Here is a 5,315-nt window from a genome sequence, read left to right on the forward strand (position 1 = left end):
GAAGGTTGCGAGATGAGCATGGCAGGACAGTTGGCTTAGACTGGAGGCTCCAGAGGTCCTCGGTGAGGACAGTCCTCTGAAGATGCTTGTGTGAGAAGTTGAATTCACGCTGGGTTAATACCTTGGGTGGTAAAAGTAAGGAGTTTATGATAGTCCCAATTTGGGGGTAAAGGGGAACAACTTGGTCATGGGAAACCCAAGAAGAAGGGAATGGATATTTGCAAGGAAAAGTCTCCAAACACATATCCACCCTCAGAGCAATTAAGGGCAGGAGTCCTGAATGGCCTGCTTGATTTACTTTTCAGTGATATGCAAGAAATTGGCTTTTTATGTCTCTCCCAGAGGTTTATACCCCACTCTCTTAACAGCTTGCAGTGGAGGAAAGGTATGATCCTGTAGGTAGACCCTGTTGATGACCTCGTGAATTCTCTTCACCACCTGGCATACCCATGCCCAACTACTTTAAGCGCTACAGCTAACCGCTTACAGGCAAGCTCCCCAGATTGCCCTTGGCTGACGGAAGCTGCCTCACCAAGCAACAGGCTGAGAGAGTAAACTTCCACCGTCCAGGGCTGAGATGTAGACATAGACCTAGAATGCAGGCTTAGCTCCTCTGTACACCCTCTCACCCCATCTAGACTCTTTTCTCCGGGGAACGCTTGGCCTTTTCGCTGGAACTTTTCCATCAAGGCTCCTTACTCAAGGCAGGTGCTTCAAGAAACCACTTCTTACTCACTGGGCACAGGGATAATGTTTGCCCTAAGATTTATGGCCCTCTCATCTTGGGGTCCTCTCTTTTGGCTCGGTTTCCAGAACTTTCAACTTCCCAAGTTGACCATGTGCCAAGGCTTTTGTCCTAGTTGCAATGACTTCTGACAGTTTAGCCCTTACCCATCCTTTACCCATTTGTTTTTTAATTTTGTTAACTGACTAGTAGTCTTATTGCAGATTTGAGGTTTTGGTATTAAAATCTGTAAGCCCTGATTGGACACTTTGTATGGAATGGGCAATTGCCACACGAATAGTACAGGAAATAGGCTACTGAAACCTTTTTTTAAGCCAAATCACTGCACTTTCTTCTGTAGTAGCCCTGTGTGTTACGTTAGACTAACTAGAACCAGAGTCTAAGATAGGAATTTGGATGCATGTGGTTTATTGGGTGAGTGTTCTCAGGAGAAGGAGCAGGAGAGAAGCAAGAAGGGCAGGGGAAGTAGCTGAGTAGGCACGTGATCCCAGGTAAAGTCCAGCCATGACCAGATCCTCAGGCAGCTCTGGAGCATATATTAATCCAGTATTGCCCCATCTTGAGGCAAGGGGACAGTGTTTTGTAGCCCCAGGGATGTGTAAGCCATGTCAATCATTGGCCGTCTAGGGTAAGGATTAACCTCCAAGGAATCTCCAGGTGAGAAAACTCTGTCAGTCAAGGGCAATTCTGAGGAGAAGGTCATAGAGATCAATGAAAATCCCTGAGAGGGAGTTTGGGGAGTAAGGAGGCCTGTGGATCTGGAGCTTGGCAAGAGAAGAAGAGAGATGATGTGGGGCCTTGTGAGTCACAATGTGATTCTGTATGAGATGGGCATCATTGGATGGTTGCGAGCAAGTGAGGTGAACAATTGAATGCACATTTCAGAAGGCCTACATCTGGAGGTGGTAGGGAGGCAAGAACAGATGAAGGAAGCCCACCTGAAGGCTCTAGAATAGAAATGGTCATAGTTTATGTTGGCGTGGTAGGACTGGGGGTCATGAGAAGTGGCTGGATTCAAAATTTTAAAAAGAAATTGATATTTTGAAAGAAGCGTGTTTTGAAAACAGAACCAACTTTATTTGCCATTAGATGGTATGTGTGAGAACCAGAGTAGTCAAGGTTGACTACAACAAGAGTTTTGCGCTGAGCAAAAATTGGGGAGGGGCAGGCTTGACAGAGGAAAGGAGGAGATGTGGAAAGAAGAGTTCAGTTTTGAGTGTATCAGTAGTTCTTCCCTTTTTATTGCTGAGTAGTATTCCATTGTATGGATATACCACAGCTTGTCTATTCATTCACTGACTGATGAACACTTGGGTAGTTTCCAATTTGGGACTCCTGTGAACTAAAGCTTCTAAAAATGTTCTTATACAGATCTTTAGTAAATATAAGGACAAATTTTTGCTCAGCATATATTTAGGAATAGAATTCTAGGATCATAGGGTAACTAGTAATATTTAATTTGAACATTTCTATTTGATTCTTGTTTATATATTCCAGTTCTCTTGTGAAATTCTCTTTTCTTTAACATATTTATAAAAATTTTAAAATCCTTCTCTGATAGCTCTCATAACTGTCTCATCTCTGAATCTGCTTCTATTGTTTGTCTTTCTCTTTGTCCAGTTTCTTAGGAAGGCATTGTAATTTTTTGTTGAGAGCTATATATTGTGTGTATATGGAAAAATTATAGAAATTCTAGAAACTCTAAATTATAGAAACTCTAAATGATGTTTTCTTTATCTAAAAAGGCTCAACTTCTCCTCTGGTAAGCAGACAGTGAGCTGATGGATTACCTTAGTCCAGCCAGGGACTGAGCTAATTCAAGGAGGACTAACCTCTGGTTCCCGCTGCTTGTACAGTGTGGTTCTTTGAGATTTCTTTCTTTTTTTTTTTTTTTAAAGATTGGCACCTGAGCTAACAACTGTTCCCAATCTTATTCTTTTTTTTTCTTCTCCTCCAAGCCCCCTAGTACCTAGTTGTATATTCTAGTTGTGAGTGCCTCTGGTTGTGCTGTGTGGGACGCTGCCTCAGCATGGCTTGATGAGTGATGCCATGTCTGCACCCAGGATCTGAACGGGCAAAACCCTGGGCCAACAAAGCAGAGCCCACAAAGTTAACCACTTGCCCACAGGGCTGGCCTCTGGGGTTTCTAACTGAGTTCTAGGGTTGTTAATTGGCCCTCTCTCCCATGGTCAGTCCTGAACTCAAATTTTTATTTTCTCAGTACCACGAAAGTGCAGAAAATTCTGCTTTGCCCTTTGTCTTCCTTCCCAATGTCTTCTATTTCTTCCCCGCAGCATTTAAGAATTTGACAAATGCCTCCAGGAAAACCAACAGCATCAGACTCACTTCCAAGGACTGGCTTCTCTCACAGGGGGCTTGTGGCTGTTTGAACTGTTCTAAACTCCACTTTTCCTCCACAGGTCTGTGAGATTTCTAGAATTTCTGCTTGCTTCTCTGGCTGTAAGCAATGACTCGCTTCCTTTCTTTGCCTTCTGCCTGGATTGGTGCTGAAAATTGACAGATTCTCTGAAGGCAGAGAAGCTCTAGAATGTCTACTCACCAATCTGCATCTCCCTTTCTCCAGAGTCTTGGCCCCCAGAGTCCTGTTCACTCAACAGCTCTCTGTGCTCTCCAAACAGATGGAACCTTGTATTTTATTCAGTTTCTCTGGTCAGTCTTCGGGGAGTATCAATCTATTTCAAGTCACTGCATCATAGCCAGAAGCAGAAATCCTCTCTCATTTAATTATAATAACTATTCATCATGTAGCACATGTCTGCTTTTCATTTTTTAGCCTACTTTACTATTTTTTATATTTCCATGTATCTATCACTTTTCATCATTATTTTTAAAACCCTAGTTATTTTAAAAAGATGGTATTCAGCCAACAGTGTACCAAGAAAAAAGTACAGAAGTGTGCATATTTTCATGTTCAAACAAAAACAAAGAAATTAAGTTAATAAACATTTGGCTCATGAAGTTAGAATAAACAAAACAAACCTGAAAAAGAGCAAGAGGATTACATCAAGGTTAAAGAAGATATTAGAGAATTTAAAAAAAAGTATGTTGTGCTCGTTTCAGCAGCACATATACTAAAATTGGAACAATACAGAGAAGATTAGAATGACCTCTGCACGAGAATGACACACAAATTCGTGAAGCATTCCATATTTCTGCGAAAGGGATAAAGGGGGATATATGTATGGTGATGGATAAAAATTAGACCACTGGGGATAAGCATGATGAAATGTTTTCAGGAGTTGATAAACAATAATGTACACCCAAAATTACACAATGTTATAAACCATTATAATCCCAATAAAATTACTTGGGAAAAAAACAGAAATAAGTATGTTAAGACAATGAAAAGACAAGCCAGAGAATGGGAGAAAATCTTTGCAAAGCACATCTGGGATAAAGAACTGGTATCCAAAATGTACAAAGAGAACACTTAAAACTCAATAATAAGAAAATAACAACCCAATTTAAAAATAAGCAAGAGATCTTAACAGATGCCTCACCAAAGAAGATATGCAGATGGCAAGAAAGCTCATGAAAAGATGTTCAACATCATATGTCCTCAGGGAATTGCAAATTAAGACAACAGTTAGATACCATTACACACTTATTAGAATGGCCGGAATCCAAACCACCAAATGCTGGCGAGGATGTGGAGCAACAGGAACTCTCTTTCATTACAGATGGGCATTCATAATGGTACAACCACTTTGGAAGACAGTTTGGCAGTTCCTTAGAAAACTAAACACACTGTTTCCATATGATCCAGCAATTATGCTCCTTGGTATTTATCCAAATTAGCTGAAAATGTTATGTCCACACAAACACTTGCATGTGAATGTTTATAGCAGATTTATTCGTAATTGCTAAAACTTGGCAGCAACCAAGATGTCCTTCAGTAGGTGAATGGACAAACTGGTACATCCAGACAGTGGAATATTATTCAATGACAAAAGGAAGCTGTCAAGCCACAAAAAGACATGGAGGAAACTTAAATGCATATTACTAAGGGAGAGAAGACAATCTGAAAGGCAGCATACTATGATTCCAGCTATATGACATCTTGGAAAAGGCAACACTCTGGAGGCAGTAAACAGATCAGTAGTTGCCAGGGGTTCAGAGGGGAGGGAGGGATGAACAGGTGGAGTGCAGGGGATTTTTAGGACAGTGGAGCTATTCTATATGATGTTGTAATGGTGGATACGTGCCACTATACATTTGTCAAAACCCAATGATTGTACAATACAAAAAGTGAGCTCTAATGTGAACTATGGACTTTAGTTAATAAGAATGTATCAATATTGGCTTGTCAATTGTATCAAATATACCACATAGTGCAAGATGTTAATAATAGGGGGAATTATGTGTGTGTTGTGGGGGCGCAGGTATGGAAACTCTGTAATTTCCATTAAATTCTTCTGTACATCTAAAAATGCTATAAAAATAAAGTCTATTAATTTTTTAAAATAAAAAATAGAATTGATGAATTAAGTCATACATTGTTTTTTGGGGAGGGAGGAGAAAAAATAATAAACAGGGCTAAATTCTGTTA

General features: G+C 40.4%; 1 non-coding gene across 1 annotated transcript; it reads left to right on the forward strand.

The window, feature by feature from the left end:
- Positions 1–3,813: 3,813 nt before the first annotated feature.
- Positions 3,814–3,920, forward strand: LOC124231494 (U6 spliceosomal RNA). The gene has a single exon (XR_006886571.1). It is a non-coding gene; the product is annotated as a U6 spliceosomal RNA (small nuclear RNA).
- Positions 3,921–5,315: the final 1,395 nt, after the last annotated feature.

The sequence above is a fragment of the Equus quagga genome, chromosome 1 (genome assembly GCF_021613505.1).
Source record: "Equus quagga isolate Etosha38 chromosome 1, UCLA_HA_Equagga_1.0, whole genome shotgun sequence".
Lineage (NCBI taxonomy): Eukaryota > Metazoa > Chordata > Mammalia > Perissodactyla > Equidae > Equus > Equus quagga.